At 35.9% G+C, this 17,688-nt stretch overlaps 1 pseudogene across 1 annotated transcript; it reads right to left on the bottom strand.

The window, feature by feature from the left end:
- Positions 1-13,193: 13,193 nt before the first annotated feature.
- LOC143627749 (uncharacterized) lies at positions 13,194-15,626 on the bottom strand (annotated as a pseudogene). Its single transcript, XR_013152636.1, has 2 exons — positions 15,260-15,626; positions 13,194-14,293 (listed from the first exon to the last, which is right to left on the bottom strand). The product of XR_013152636.1 is annotated as an uncharacterized LOC143627749 (transcript).
- Between the last annotated feature and the right edge of the window lie 2,062 nt (positions 15,627-17,688).

The raw sequence follows: 17,688 nt of genomic DNA, 5'->3' as shown, positions 1-17,688 counted from the left end.
TATTTATTAATACAGTTGTTTAATTTCTAACTTATATATGTTAGGAGCATTTCGTGTCGGATTATGAAGGTCAGTTACCTGGTGTTTACGATAGTCAGCCGTCGTACCAGTCACCTGCTGTCGGGTCGGATTATGGAGGCCGGTCTTCTTCATCGTACCCGATACCAGTAGTAAATGATCCGTTTTACGAAACTCAGTCTTCATCGTGCCACGGGCGAAACGAGCATGCTGGGGTAAACCTAAATGACGATGATGAGGATGCCGGAAAACTTTCTCCGTGCCAACGGTTACGCATACTATACCCGGGAGAATGCAACCAACGACAGGACGGATGATATTTTCTTCCATCATAATAAGTCGCATAAGACATGGCATGCGTTCCCCGGGGTATTGTTGATTGACACGACGCACAACACCAACATGTACAACTGGCCGTTGTTTTAATTTATCGGTGTGATGTCGACATCAAAGTCGTTTTATATCGCCCACGCGTTTTTGATCAGGGAACGGCAGAGGAACTTCACCTGGGCTCTCGAGAAACTTAAAGAAATGCTCGATGATTGTATGGAGCCACGCGTGATACTGACTGACGCGGACCAAACCCTCATGAACTCCTGCGACGCAGTCTTCCCTAATGCCACCAAAAATTTATGTAGGTGGCAAATTCATATCCGAGAATATAAAGAAAAAGTTTAAGAGTCTTTATAGGACATATATGGGGATGGACTTCGCATACTGGTGGAAGATCCTATATCAGTCTCCGATAATACAACTGTCGACAATCGTTGCATGGATCTGAATACGAGATGTAATTATTTATTAATATTAAAAACAATTTATTATTTTATTAATATAATATGAAAAAAATCAATGAATTTATTTTATCAATTTATCATTAAAAACATAAAAAAACAAAATGACACACAACTTTACATGGAATTTTTTAACTTACTCGATATGAACCGAGTGTACTCACCACTTAAACAAGACAAAAATTTTGGGTTTCCATATTTTGACCTTATCGATGAATATTTAAGCTTGTCGGATTGTTGGGATGATGGTCACTTACCATTGCTTAGTGACAATGGATATGTGTTGAAGTGAAGACAACTATGGTTGGTGGTGGTGGGTGACGGTCAAGACAGTTGAGTTTGAAGAAATTGAGAGGAGTTTCGAGATGCCGATAACAAAAGCAGCCAAGAAATTGAATGTTGGTTTGACAATGTTTAAGAAAAGATGCAGGGAGCTTAACATAAAGAGACGGCCTCATAAAAAGCTTAAGAGCATTAAGTCAGTAATTCAATATGCTAAGGTAAGTTGTTATAATAGTATAATAAATTATTAATATCCTTATTTTTATTTTGATCATCAATGCTCATGTACACACACATACATATTGAAAGTTCGTTTGGCAATATCAATTTTTTCAAATAAACCCTGCAACTAAACGCCCTTTGCCAAATTTCAAATCTCTAACAATAATAATAAATAGTAAATAAATAAATAATATTAATAATAATAAATATTAATAATAATGATAAATAAAAATAATAATAATAAAAGAAAAGAAAACAAAGAAAAAACAAGGAAAAAAAAACACAGTAAGACAAATTTGGTGGGTTTTTCTAGAAAACCCACTAATATGCCGTGTATAGCCCTATACGCGACGTATTGGTCGGTTGTTTTAGAAAAAAAGGGTGGCGTCCCTAGAAAATCCGTAGTTTTATGTACTAAATTCAAGACCTTATTTATTGATATAAACATTTTTAAAAGAAAGAAAACTTAAAATTTCGTTTTAAATGGGTGAATCTCGGGCCATTGTAAGGCCTAGATGGTAGGGGTGAGCCGAGCCCGATCGGCTCATTTGACTTACACATAGCTTGAGCTCGGCTAGTTTCGAGCTCTATTTTCAAAGCTCGAGCTCGACTCATGAGTAGATTTTCAAGCTCGAGCTTGGCTCGGGCTTGGCTCGTTTAATACATATCATTTATTTTTTTTATAATATTAATTATTTTTATATATTTTTTTATTATTTTATTATGTATAAAATAATATATATTATTTAGTTATTTTTATTTATTTTTTCATTATTATATATATTAACTAATGGTTATTAAATATATATTTTAAAAAATTATATAAACGGCAGCCTCGTTTAAGCTCGCGAGCTTTTTAAATTTTAACAGGCCAATCTCGAATAGCTCGCGGTTAGCTCGGCTCGTTTTAAAGAATTCGATTCAATTATTTCTTCTTCATACTTCAAAACAAAAGATACCCAAAAGGTATAAATACAAGAACCAAATGTAAATAAAGAAAACTATCAAAAATATAATTATCTTTTTCTATACTCCCCCGCAAGTTGGAGCATGGAGATCACAAATGCCCAACTTGTCTAGTAGAAACTGCAACTGTCTAGCACAAGAGCTTATGTGAACAAGTCAGCAATCTGTTCCTTAGTATTAATGTGTAACGGCTCAATATCCTTCGACTCAACGCGTTCTCTGACGAAATAGCAATCCATTTCGACATGTTTTGTGCGTTCATGAAACATTGGATTATTTGCTATGTGTTTGACAGCTACATTATCACAAAATAATTGTGTCGGGCTGGTCTGGGTGACATCTAAATGTTTCAAGAGCCATCGAACCCATAAAACTTCACTGACTGTCGATGCCATAGCTCGATATTCAGCTTTAGCGGAAGACCTGGATACAACAGATTGCCTTTTCGATTTCTAAGAAATAGGAGCGCCTCCTAGAAGTAAAACATAACTGGTTCATGATCGTCTTGTATCTTGACACCCAAGCCAATCTGAATCGGTATACCCAATGAGATTCACCCCACCACTCTTTGGAAGTAAAATACCTTGACCAGGAGTGGACTTCAAGTATTTGAGAACTCTTATAGCTGCTTCTATGTGATTCTGTCGAGGATCAGCCATGAACTGACTAAGAATGTTGACAGAATACGTAATGTCGGGTCTAGTAGCTTGTAAATAGAGAAGCCGACCCACTAATCGTCTATACTTGCCAGCATCAACTGGCACTTCTTCATCGTCCTTACTAAGTTTGGTGCTCTATTCCATAGGAAAGGCACTTGGTTTACAACCCAACATGCCACTATCTTTCAAAATGTCCATCACATATTTTCTTTGACTGAGGACAAGACCATCTTTTGTCCGTGCTACTTCAATTCCTAGAAAATATTTCAGAACACCAAGATCTTTGATGCTGAATTTTCTATCTAGAAAACTCTTTGTTTCTTCAATTTTCTTTGAGTTGTTACCTACTATGATAACATCATCTACATAAATAAGAGCCGCGACAAATGTACTGGCTGTTTTATATATAAAAAGTGAGTGATCGGGTTTAGATTGTTCAAATCCAAACTCATGCAAAGCAGATGTAAACTTTTGATACCAGTTCCTGGATGCCTGTTTCAACCGATAGAGATTTCTTCAGCTTGCAAACCTTTGTTTCTTTCCCTATGTCAAAACCTTGTGGGATCTTCATGTAAATTTCTTCGTCCAAATCACCATGCAAAAATGCATTATTGACAACCAACTGATGAATCAGTTTTTCTTTATGGCAACTGCCAAGAGTGTACGCACAGTGACAAGTTTCGCTACTGGGGAAAAGGTGTCATGGAAGTCAAGTCCCTCAATTTGAGTAAAACCCTTTGCCCCTAACATTTCTTTGTATCTTTCTATCTCTCCGTTTGGCTTGTATTTTAATTTGTACACCCATTTTGAATCTATGGCTCGTTTTCCCTCTGGTAGATCCTCAAGGGTCCACGTGCCATTAGTCTCAAGTGCTTGTATTTCTTTCTTCATTGCTTCTCTCCAATTTTCATTCTAAACAGCTTGCTTAAAAGTCTTCGGCTCATCATTTAAAGTGATGGTCGTTAAAAAAGCTTTATGCAAATCAGAAAATTTATCATAAGAAATAAAATTGGAAATAGGGTATATCGTCGAGGGTTTTTGACTGGACTCGGGTGAAGCTTGATCAATAGATGGTGGGAGATTCACAACATAATCATTAAGTCGAGCAGGACGAGTTCTAATTCGTTTTTCTCTGGTAAGCTCTTCATGTTCTGTTTCAACTTGGGTCATGGGTTCTGCCACTTTGGCCGACCTTTCGTTTTGTGGTAAGTTGCCATTGGTTGTATCATTTTGCATGACAACATCACCATCGTGCATATTCTCGTACACATCATTGTTGGGCTTTCGGCTTCCGACTCATTTTCTGCATGTATATTGCTCTTGTTTTCATGTGGATTTTGATCATCATAATACCATATTGGAAAATCAAAAATTTCTGGTTCTTCATCTTTCTCTTGGTCAATGTGTGAATCATGAGGAAATGTGTTTTCAACAAACTTCACGTCCCTAGATACTATTATCTTTTCATTCTTCAGATCAAAAATCTTGTAACCCTTGGTACCCGGTGGATAACCCAAATATATTCCCGGCCTCCCCTGTTCCTCAAACTTGTCACCCCTCGTTTCAGTGTTTCGAAAATACGCAAGGCACCCAAAAACCTTTAAACCTGCATAATCAGGTTTTTGTCCATAGACGATCTCTTAAGGAGTCTTATTTTCAGTGACTTCTAAAGGAATTCGGTTTATAATGTAGGCTGCCGTCATGATGCATTCTCCCCAAAAACGTGTCGGCAACTTAGCTTCAGATTTCAAAGCCCTTGCTATTTCAAGGAGATGACGGTGTTTACGCTCCACCACTCCATTTTGTTGCGGAGTATGTGGATAAGTGGTCTTCAGAAGAATACCATGCTCGGTGTAAAAATTTCACATTTTGTTCGCGATAAATTCACCTCCATTGTCACTTCTAATTCTCTTGACAATTTTATCAAACTGTGTATTAACCATTTTGAGGAAACCAATTAAACAATCACTTGCTTTTGACTTGTGTTTTAAAAGGAACACCCACACAGACCGACTAAAATCATCAACTATGGTTAAAAAATAGTTGGCATCTGTGAGTGAAGGAGTTCTATACCTTCCCCAAATATCACAATGTAAAAGCTCAAAACAACTTTGGGTTTTTATTGAACTTATTGGAAAAGGTAATCTGGTAAATTTAGCCCTAGTGCAAGAATCGCAAAACGTACCGTTTGTTCCTGAAGAGTCATTTTTAACAAAATCCAAAACACAAAGTTTTCAATGCGACGCATGTCCAAGACGCTTATGCCATAAATCACCAACAGCTGACATTGCTTTTCTCTCACCTCCCACCATGCTCATTTGATAGAGTCCTTGCTTGCATTTACCCACTCCAATCAATCTCCTCGAGTTCAAAGAGTGCATAACACAAAATTGTGGGAAAAACGTTACAGCACACTGTAAATCATTTGCCAAACGACTGATAGATAGAAGATTGCAATTAAACGTTGGGACGTGTAAAACATTATTAATTTGTATTCCATTTGGTAGGACGCATGACCCTCTTTCTTTCACCGGAACAGATGAACCATCGGGTATAGTAACGGGCAACTCACATGTGTTTTTCAGATCATTATTAAACCAATCAAGCCTGTGAGTTATGTGATCGGTAGCACCCGAATCCACAATCCACTTGTTACTAGTGTCAAATTTACCTTCCATGTTGACGATGGATGGGACTTTCTTTTTAACCGAAGCATCTCTAGTAGCAAAGACTCTAAGAAATTGTTGGTATTGTTCGTTGTTTAAACATGGAATAGGGCTCTTCTCAGCTTCTTTGTGATCCATGTTGCTTCTTGTGATTAAGCACGCCTTCAACTACTCTTGACCTTTTTCCTTTTTTTTTAAACTAAAGTACTTTTCTGTGTAAATGATAAATCAACTCCTTTTTTTTTCTTTTACTCTTTCTCTCTCTACTGTTGAAGACAAATTTCCTCCGTCCCCAACACACCTTTCTACTCCCTCTTTTGCTTTTCCTTTCTTTTTTAAATCATATTGTCTTTCTCTCTCTAAAGACACAACAAACAAACAATGGTGATGGGGTTTTTCTGCTGCGGTGGTTGATGGTCACGACAGGTGAAGTATCGTCGGGTAGCGGGTAGTCCGGTGACGGAGTTGTTCGTGAACGGCGGCGGTTTTTCCAGTTGTGGTTGTGACTGGCGTCGGAGTTGGAAGGATGAGGCTGGAGGCAGATCTATAAACGTTAGGGTAGGTTGGGTGTTGAGCGGTTCTTCTAGCAGCGACGACTGTTCTCGGTGTCAGGTTGTGTTGAGCAGCGGCTGCGGCGGTTTAGGGTTTCGGTTTCGTTTGAGCGGTAGGATACCCGCTCTGATACCATAAAGAATTCGATTCAATTATTTCTTCTTCATACTTCAAAACAAAAGATACCCAAAAGGTATAAATACAAGAAGCAAATGTAAATAAGAAAACTATCAAAAATATAATTATCTTTTTCTATACGTTTGCACCCTTACTATAGACGGTAGAGTTTCAAGTTTGTATATGAGGCAAAGAATGGCTTATGTTTGATTTGATGTAATTTAGAAGTTAGTAAAGTAAAATAATATTCGCCACTAAAAAACGGCTGAACTCGGCCATCCCAATCAGTTTATGACAAACCAACTCAGGCCCATCCTGTATTTGATAAATCAAGCTCACTGAATGGTTCATATAAACCCCAACATGTTGAAAGCAGTTTTGGTCATATGTGTGTAAATTGTAATACCGACCGTTCCACCCTGGTAAATTAGGAAGGCCCGTTAATTGTATTTCACTATTCGTATGACCCAATTAGTAGTCTAGCCCACAGCAAAATAAAACAAGCCGACTTATCATTTTGCTCCATTCTATAAACTAGTGAAATTGTCCACACGCGCTATGGCAGGGACGGGCTGGGAATTCACTTGGTATCGGTTCAGCTTGTTACCTAGGATATAGAGGTGAACAAACCGGGTATTTTCCGGAACCAGAACCGGGTAAGAACCGGTTTCAGGTATGGTTAACGAAACGAAAGTCAAAACCGGGTCTAGTAGAAACTGGTTTCGAGTATAGTAGGTATTTGACCAAGTTTTTTTTGGGTAGGGTAGGGTAGAGTAGGGTTTTGACCAGGTATTTTCGGTTCCGAGTACGGCTCTGGGAGAACTACTATACCAGGTCGTACCCACGGGTCGGGTACGGAGAAGAACCGGTTACGGGTCAGGTACATCAGTTCGGGTCCAGAACCGAGTATTTTGTACGCCTCTACTGGCACATAAACCATAACCAATTGAGAAAACCCATAAAATAAAGTCAATATATGACAAAAATTGATATCTACATGTGTTCGGTTCATTGTGATGGCTCGATAATGTGCATCGGAACCAGGGCCGTCTATGAGAACCCCTTAAAATTTGGGGACCTGGGACGAGCAAAAATACGGGCCTCTAAAATCGACTTCTCAATTATGTAATAGATAATTTGATAATTTTACCAATAAGATTATCTTTCAAAAACCCGAAACAAACAAACGAATAATAAACATATTACTAAAATGATTCATATGAAACAAATGAAAGTTTTTTTCTATTAAAAAAATATAAGTTGTAGGAATTGAACCCATGACCTTTGTTTCCATAGTCTAGAAAACTTTCCATCCAACTAAATAGTCATTATGTGGGCTTTTGTGTTAAAACAAAACTATATATATATATATATATATATATATATATATATATATATATATATATATATATATATATATATTTTAACAATTATGGGTCTCTTGGGCCGTTTTAAAAGTTGTCTGGGTCCGTCGCCCTGGGCCGGGCCTGATCGGAACATTAATAAACATTTATATTATGTTGGATTCGTAGGCCTTGTTTGGCCCGTTTTATTATATGAAGTTAAAAAAGGAGACGGGTGCTGGCAGCGGCCCAATTCAATTGAGATTTCTTGTTTAGTAAGATACAAATCTTATACTATTCTATATATATATGATGTTATGTACTTCTAATCATTTGTCACTTAATAAATAATACCTAGTTGTCACTCGTTGACATAGACCAATTTTGACCTAACCATATTAAATCTCATATTATTTTTTATTGCCTTCGTGTTTATGTTTAGTTTGTGATGTATATCCAAATAAATATCTTAAGATTTAATTATCTCATATTTGAAAATCTTATATGCACTTATAAGTTCAATAAACTTAAATCAAATGTACTAATATAGTAATACCATACCCATGATAAGGAGAAAAAACGTTTGATTTTATAATGTTTTTTTTGGTTTTTTAAATTAAGAGCACATTAAAAGAAAGTTAATAAAAAAGTCAAAGAGTTAATAGCCATTTTCGTCCCTGTGGTTTGCTGCTTTCGTCACTTCAGTCCAAAGTTTGAAATTTTGTCAATTTAGTCCTTATAGTTTTAAACATTAGCCAATTACGTCCTCCTGTCTAACGGCATCCAACTAGGCCGTTAGTTTAAGGGGTATTTTTGTCTTTCTCCTGTTTATTTTTAGTTAATGGTCATTTTCGTCCATGTGGTTTGATACTTTTGCTATTTCAGTCCAAAGTTTGAAAATTTTTCAATTTTATGTTTAATTGAATTCAGTTTTTGTTTTTTGTTTTTTTTTTGCTACTTTTAAGTCCATGATGGAATTCATTGGTAAAGTGGTCAGAGTAATTCCTTAAAATTGAACTATACCGAAAAAGCTAAAATCGTTTCTTTGATTAATGCATAATAGTTAGGGTTTAGAGTTAACATATCATAGCAAACATCTGGGTCAAAATCAACATCAAGAGGTCGAATATCCCGCATTTCTAGGTTTGCTCAAGAAATTGATGCACTAAATTGCATGTGTGTTCTTCAAATCGTGGTATTGTTCTTGAATTCGTCAAATTCAACCATAGAGTTGTTGTCAATTTAAAGAATTCAAGAACAACACCACGATTTGAAGAACACACATGCAATCTAGTGTATCGATTTCACCATGGGGGGGGGGGGAGTTTATGAAATGGCTAAAACTAAATAAGAGGGGGGTGATTATTGTTGTCGACAGAGTAAATGTAGAGCTGTTTTGGTCGATGCTCGATGATTTTGGGCTTGGATTATGCTCTTAGGAGTTATAGACTAAAACAAAATCACCCCCCCCCTCGTGGTCAAGGTAATTACCTGAAACCGCACTATACCGATAAAACTAAAATCGTTTATTTGGTTAATGCATAATAGTTAAGGTTTGGAGATTAACATATCGTAGCAAACATCTTGGATGAAATCAACATTAGGAAGTCGAATATCCCGCATTTTCATGTTTGCTCAAGAAATCGATACACTAGATCGCATGTTTGTTCTTCAAAATCGTAGCGTTGTTCTTGAATTGTTTAAATCAACAACTCTGGGATTGAATTCGACGAATTCAAGAAAAATACCACGATTTGAAAAACACACATGTGATTTAGTGCATCGATTTTTTGAGCAAACATGGAAATGCGGGATATTCGACCTCTTGATGTTGATGTCGACCCAGATGTTTGCTGCGATATGTTAACTCTAAACCCTGACTATTATGCATTAATCAAAGAAACGATTTTAGCTTTTTCGGTATAGTTCGATTTTAGGGAATTACCCTGACCACTTTACCAATGAATTCCATCATGGACTTAGTAGAAAAAGTAGCAAAAAAAAAAAAAGAAAAGAAAAACTGAATTCAACTAAACATAAAATTGAAAAAATTTCAAACTTTGGACTGAAATAACAAAAGTATCAAACCACAGGGACGAAAATGACCATTAACTAAAAATAAACAGGAGAAAGACAAAAATACCCCTTAAACTAGCGGCCTAGTTGGATGCTGTTAGACGGGAGGACGTAATTGGCTATTGTTTAAAACTATAAGGACTAAATTGACAAAATTTTAAACTTTGGACTGAAGTGGCTAAAGCAGCAAACCACAGGGACGAAAATGGCCATTAACTCAGAGTCAAAACTAGTTATCTCTGTTTTCCTCCTCCACCTTTGATACTAACTTCTAATTATTATATATATTAAAAGACAACAATCTTCAGCAGTGTCTGTTGTACTCTAGACTATTTTTGTTGTACATCTTCCTAAGCTTTTCTGAGTTGTAATGCAGGCTGCATAACTTGCACCTCTCATTCCATGTATAGTTGACACGTGTAATGCTAGGTTTATATTTGTTCTCTATTTCTATTTCTAAAACCACCGTTCAACTTCACGATGACTCTCGCTATCTCTCTATTTAAGACGGGCGTCTACCACCGTAACGATCCTCCCGTCTACAATGTTGCCGGGTTACGTTTGGAATCCCTAGGTGGCGTGATGGCGGGGGTTCGATTGCCGTGGTTTTGCAGATGTCGCAGGTGTCATCGAACGGTTTGATTGTTTAACGCAGTGGCTCCGATTGCGACGTTGCCGGGTCCATTTGGGAACCCCAGGCAATGTTGTCCGATGGCTCCGGTTTCTATTGTCATCGACTTTTATTTAGGAACCATATGACTACTTTACCACAGATTGATGTATACATTGGGGATGTTCTTCGTATCATTTTATCAGTGTATAACTTTAACACTGCCTACTATGACTTCAAGATTTTCTGTTTTGGGGATTTTAGGATGGTGGGTATCTGAAACTGATTTGTACTTCTTATTTGGTTTCAGTTGTTGGTTCAATGCCGATGAGTGTACATTGAGACATGCTTAATTTGTTACATTGGCTCAACAAAAGCTTCATTTGAACATCGATCTCATTTGGAAAATGATATTTGACTCGATGATGATGGGATATACTGAGTACGATGATGATGATGATGATGATGATGATGATATTTGACTCGATGATGATGATGAGAAACCCCTAATATGAGGTCGTGCTTCAGTTGTTTACCCACAACACAAAAAGTTTTATGGACTACATAGCTGGTCTGTAGTGATATTCTTTGTGAGGGGGCAATGATGACTAATGTCAATATCGTTTATTGGTGTGGCATAATCGGGGGATAGCATGTGTTAGATTCTCCACTTGCAACCTCGGTTGCTGCCATGGCGATTTAATAGATATATGTGAGCCAACGTGCCAGTCGCATAACAAGCAATGATTGACAAATACCGATGATAAACTTGCTATGATGAAGCCGCATCAATCATCGGAGACCCTTGGTCCCGTATTATGATGTTCTCAGCGTAGCAATATTAAAACGGGCCAATGGTTTTACAATTGGTTTGTTCACTTTGAAGTTATGGTTTGTCTTTTGCCAGGCTATATAGCTGAAGAAGGCGAGGTGTTATTTGCTTTGGCGTTGCATAGGTTTGTTGCAGCTTCTTTATTTGGTAATTTCATTGCAATTTTTAGTTTTATTGTGATATTGGCTCTCTTTTGATATCTATAGCTTAAGAAGTGTAGTAGCTGTTTTGGTTCATCATTTTATAGGTCTGCCATAACGTCTTTACTATGAAATGTGGGTTTTGTATTTATTTATAACTAGATATTGCTAATGTGTGTGTTTTCTGCTGTATCATATTAGAAAGGAAGAATTAAGAGAGGCTTTGTTGGGTTTTCGGAAACTATTAGCATGTTTTGAAAATGTATAGTGTGAGATCTTTGTTTTGTTTTGTATTGGGTTGGTCAACTCTTGGTCAAAACCGGTTTGGGGTAAACAAAATAGGCTGGCAGCCGGTTTGGAGAGAAGAATGTTCAGCCCAATCAGACTTTTTGGATTGGGTTGAAAACCAGTTTGTGAAAAAAAAAACTGTCTTTAGCATGTTTTTTTAATCGAGTAAGGTCTGGTCCAAACCAGTTTGAGGCAATGACACTATGAACCGGTACACGAACTGGCGAGTTGGGTCGGGCCCTAATTGTTTGATCCAAACCGGTTTTTAGTGTAATGAGTCAGGTTATAAACCGGATTGGTGGATGAAAATCGGTTACCAAACATTTGTACTGCTTTCATGATCACTTAAACTACCCAAGTAAAATACTTTACATCTTTATTGCTTAATATTATATATGTAAGATGGTCGTTTTTTTCTTTAAATTATATTCATTTAGCAACTTTAAATATAGAAATTTGTACAACAGTGTTTAAAAAGATTCATGCATAATGATACTGTAAATAAGCTACTCAAGTCACCTTTATGGATGCGTGTCAAAGAACTAAGTTTTTTTAAGGCCATGTGCAATCAATGTCTTTAGAGACATCGATAGTTGAGTTGGCACTTACGTGGAAGATAGAAGTAAAGGACAATACATTGCCTCAAGGTCAAAGTTCATGACCACATACGAAGAAAAGGAGGAACTAAGAGAGGGTAAGAGGGATATTGAGAGACGGGAGACGTCTTAAAATTCTTTCAAGAGGTGTTTTGCTTTCAAGTTAGCTTCACAGTGAGTAAGACATACGTCATTAAAGTTACACTGCGCGTTAAATTAATAATTCTTGCATCAACTATCACTTGTGAACATGATTTCCTTCTTCTTGTTACCGGCCAGAAGTTATAAGCATGTTTTACAATGTCTCTCATTTTGGAAAGCTAAGATTATCATCTATATATAATAAATATTATAGATTTTTTCTATATAAAGGTGGCATGGTATTGAAAATGGCACAAGATTGTAAAGGCACTTGTTTCACAATTTCACAAGAAATAAACCCCCCACCCACACAAGGTCCACATAATATGTCCCTTCACTTTCTGCAAACCCAACCGAATGGTCCATGGTGTGGACCAGAATAACATCACTCATATACAGATATACCAAACTCACATGCACCTTGCACTCCCTCAAGCCACTTTTCTTTGGAATTATTATCCAAAAACAAGTACTTGTAAAATCACCATTACATTTTAAAAACTAGTTATATCAACTAGGGTTACATGGTCATATTCGGTTTAGGGTTTACTTGACGTCCCATAATTGGTTGCTCGATCGTGTAAGTTCTATTGTAAGGCCGAAATCACCCAAATGCCGATTTTAAGACCAAGACAAGGCCATTTATTATATGCTATATCCATGTGACATCTTCAGATTGAGTAATTCTTTCGTGTGATCATTTATAACAATCAAATGGTTATAAATTTAAAATTGTTAGTAAGCAATTTAAACAAAAAGGTAAATCAAAATAGTCATTTTCATATTTTCTTACAACATAATGCCTACTAAAACGCATTCATACATTCATCTATTCGTTCATTCATCAAGATAACTATTACCTAAAGAGTATTTTTCTCATAAAACAAACTCGTGATTCCATTCCTGGATAGTAAACTACGGAATGAAATCACAACGGTTACTAACGACATAGCTTCACACCAAACGGGCGAACATTAGTAGACAATTTACCAACTGGAAAACATAAATTTGAGTTATTCCTCACCCCGAATCGCCTTCCCATTTTCACATAGAATTTCACTGGGAATGTAAGCTCACCGGTGAGGTTATTTCCATTGACATAAAGTGCGGTCAAATTTCTCAATTCCGCTAGCGTGGTTGGTAAATTTCCCGACAGTTTGTTGTCGTTTAACCCCAGAAACCGCAAATTTTTCAAGCTTGAAATTGACTCAGGAATCACACCGGTCAAACCGATGTTAGAAAGATCCAAAACCATGAGCCTGTTGACATTTTCCCAATTAAAGTTCATTAGATCACCACTTATGGGATTGTTTGACAAAATCAACTCTTCCAATGAACTCATTTCATGACTTACAAAAGTCAACCCGCCAGAAATCTTGTTGTTACTAAGATCCAAAAGAGTTAAATTCTTCAAATCACTAATCTCACTTGGGATTTCACCTTGAATTTGGTTCTTACTCAAGTCAAACTTCAAGAGAGAAGTCAACCCCCCCAAAAGTCAATGGTAAACTCCCACCCAATGAGTTTCTACTCAAATCCATTATTAATAACTCACTCAATCCACCATAACTTTCTGGGATTTTGCCTGTAAACATATTACCAGACAAAACAAGCCTCTTTAACAAAGTCAACCTCCCAATGCTGACTGGCAAACTGCCGGATAGCCCGTTATCGATTAACACAACGGATTGGAGCTTCTTAAGGTTACCAAAGCTGGTCGGGATTTGACCGGTCAAACCTGGGTTAGAACGAAACTCTATCGACTCTAGTGTACTTGAAAACGAGTCCCAGTTGACCGAGTGGATGCTAATCTGGCCTTGGTTAGGTGAGATGACACAGTTGAAAACTGATAGTGATTTCAAGTGTTGAAGTTTAAAAAACTGGGGTCTGAACTCAAGATTTGGAGCACATGGTAGTGAGTTATCATGGATTTGGCCGACGATTATGTCGGTGACGTACCAGAATCCATCAAAAACATCACATGAAACACCCTGTGGATTCAAAACAAGTGGATAATGTTACTTATCATCAAAATGACTAGAAACTAGGTTCATGAACAAAACATTAACCGGACAAACGAACGGATGTGAAACCTTAAAAACATGTTTTCTTGTTCATGTTCGTTCATTAAGAAAATGAAAAAGCTTCTGTCCGTTTATGTTTGTTCGTTAATATTAATATGCAAAATGGACACAGACAAGAATAAACGAACACATATGAACACCAACTAAAGTAGATAACAATATGCAAATATATATCTTAATACATTTTTTTTTTGAACTGCAAACTTCATTAACACAAGCCAAACACTCCACTAGCAAGAAGCTAGCAAGAGCTGGCAACAAAACAACACAAAAACAACATATCTAGAATTACATACTTAACCTTCTCCATCTAGTCCAATCTAAATTCAAGTTTCTAGCCCTATTTTAAATGCAAATAAGAATATTAAATAAATAAATCTGAATTGAACTTCTTTGAAAGAATATGTAAAAAAACATTAAAGAACATACAAAAACAAACCAGATATGTGTTCATGTCTGTTCGTTTAATTAAATAAAAAAAAATTTCGTTCACGTTCATTAATTTAAACGCTCAAAACTATTCACTGAACGTTTGTTTTGTTAGACGCCTACCAGAAAAGTTGACTTTTTTTTTCTTTTTAACTCATGAGAAAGTAGATACAATCTAAGTTGCAAGATTCCATGCAAGTTTTCAACTTTACTGACTCACTTTGATATGAAATTATATAAATCTAGTATGATTGTGGGTCCAAGCAACAAAAAAAGTAAAGATTAAAAACCAAAGTTATGATTTAGTTACTTTTCTTCAACATTTGTCAAATTTCTAGTATTCTTGAAACTCCACACAAATTGTAAAAAAGAAAATAATAATAAATAAAAATAAAAAAATTCAACAAATCCAACAAGAATATATATTAATAAGTAAAAAGATACCTGAATGGGAGTCCAACCACAAGGATCCGGATAAAGATCCGACCCATTCCACCATTGTCCCACAAACCCTTGAATTGCAAGAGTACAAAGCTTCTTGCTCTGTTTTCACCATTGGAGCACCAACTCCATCTTCATCATTTTCACCATTAACACACATTCCAATCACACCCACAGTCACCAGCATCACAATAATCAAATACCCACAAATTATTTCACTCAATTTCATCATCAATTTTGAAGCTTTTACACAATCTTGAAAATCTTGAAAATGAGCAATTTGGGGGTGAAATTGATGAAATTGGATGCAATAACTGTAACAAAAACTGAAATGAAAAAAAAGAAACAAAAGAAACAAAACCCAGTTTGATTTTAACAAGAAAGACTCCAAATTGGTAACTGATTTTGATTAATTCAAGAAACACTAAAACAGAGAGCTCTTATTTCCATGGGGGGTTTATAGCAAAGCTAAGGTAGATTTGCAGAGCAAATTCAAACAGCAAAAGAGCTGAAATTGCACAGATATCAATGATCTATAAATGTAAGAACATTGCAGAAGTCTAGGGTCTATATAAGGTGGGTGTGTTTTGCTTTAAAGAGATGCTCTGTTTTGAGGTGAAAGCAGAGTAATAATGGTGTTTTGTTTATTATGATGATGATGATGATGATGATGATGTGAGGGTTTGGATGATTGAGACTGATTAAATTAAATTGGGATAAAAGGGTTGATGGAGTTTGTTTGCAGGAGGCAGGGGACCAATCTAGGCAGTATGTAAATATGTTGTTATGTGTTGGATGGGTATGTATGCATGCAAATAAAAAACAAAGTGAGTAAATGATGAATTTTTAGTGATTTTGTTTATTGGGAAAAGTTAGAATGCAAAGCGGGATAAAAACGAGAAGTGTGAGAAAGATTTGTGAAAAAAAAAGCATTTAAATAATTAAAAAAATCATAACTCAAAATATAAATAAATAAAAATGTTTTCACTATCATTCATGTTTAAAAATATGACAAAAAGATACGATGCCGAGAAAAAAAAATAATGACGAAAATAAACAAAAAACGCAATGATAAAAAAAACACACAATAGATCGCAAAATATAACACAGTGTCGAACGGAATATAACACAATGTTGAGTAATATAACACAATATAAAGAAAAAAAGATACAATGTCAAGGAAAAATGACACAACCAATGGTGAAAATAAACGCAAAACACAATGATAAATATAAAGATACAATGAGTTTTTTTTGCTCAACGTTGTTTTTTTAGAACTAGGAAGACGATGAAAACATTTTTGTGTTTTATTTTTTTTATTTTTTTATTAAATTTTTTACTTATGATTTTTTTTAATTTCTCATTATTTTTTTGAAAGTTTTTTTTTACTACAAATCATTCTTATCCTTCTCATTTTTGTTCTTTTTATAGAATAACTTAACCCGTTGTTTATAATGCTTTTTGTATTGAAGTTCAATGTTATATAAATTTTATAAATTATGATTTGTCAGAAAAGAGAAAAATTCTAGCTTGAGATCAAATAGTTTATAAACAAGTCGAGCTCAAGACAACGTAAGTTTATCTGAAAAAGAAAAATTAAACGTTTATAAGTTATAACTTAGTTATATTCGTAAATAAGTTCATTAATGAATCTATTAGAGACCACCTAATATTAGTTTGAATATTCAGCTTACATATTTTTAGTATTGTTTTATTAACTTTAATTTAAATGAGTTAGCTCGAGCATTTTACTAGCTGAACACGAACTAAAATTTTAGCTCTTTAAGCTTAAACAAGTTGAGCCGAGTTGATTCATTTAACTTTAAGGGTAAGCACAAGCTAAAGCTAGCTCAATCTAAATTTCAGCTTCTTAGGCATGTACAAACCAAGTCCACCTAACTTGTTTAACTTCGAGTCTATGCCAGAACTTTGGATTGATTCGAACTATCATTTCTGATGATTAGATGATAGTTTAGGGATTAGCCAGATAACACATTAAAATAGATTGGAACTAAAGAGTTCTTAGCACTTAATTAGAAATGGCGGCGAAGAACAAATGGATGTCAATGGTGGCTGGATATGGATTTAGTGTGCTAGTGGCTCGCTCTTCACTCTCTCCTTTTACTCTTCGGCCCTCAAATCTAGTCTCGGATACAATCAGTCGACCTTGGATATTGTTCCCGACTCCCTATAATTGAAGACACCACTTCGGTGTTCTTTCGGTCTTATTTACACCGTCATCACCTCTCCATCTAGCTCCATCACTTTCCAAGGAAGAGGAGGAGGGCCATGGATAGTGCTGATCGATATGATTTAGTGCTTCACAAGTTACTTTCTGATGTTGCTTTCTGTCATTGGTGCAATTAAACGGTCACTCGTGCTGGTGATGTGTTTATTCATATTGTTAACCGCCCGCAAAGTGGCTTTTCTAA

This window comes from Bidens hawaiensis, unplaced genomic scaffold (assembly GCF_021521415.1).
Source record: "Bidens hawaiensis isolate Kalapana, Puna unplaced genomic scaffold, B.hawaiensis_p1.1 tig00004733_1, whole genome shotgun sequence".
In the NCBI taxonomy this organism is placed as follows: Eukaryota; Viridiplantae; Streptophyta; class Magnoliopsida; order Asterales; family Asteraceae; genus Bidens; species Bidens hawaiensis.
This window is presented reverse-complemented; position numbering and strand designations above follow the sequence as displayed.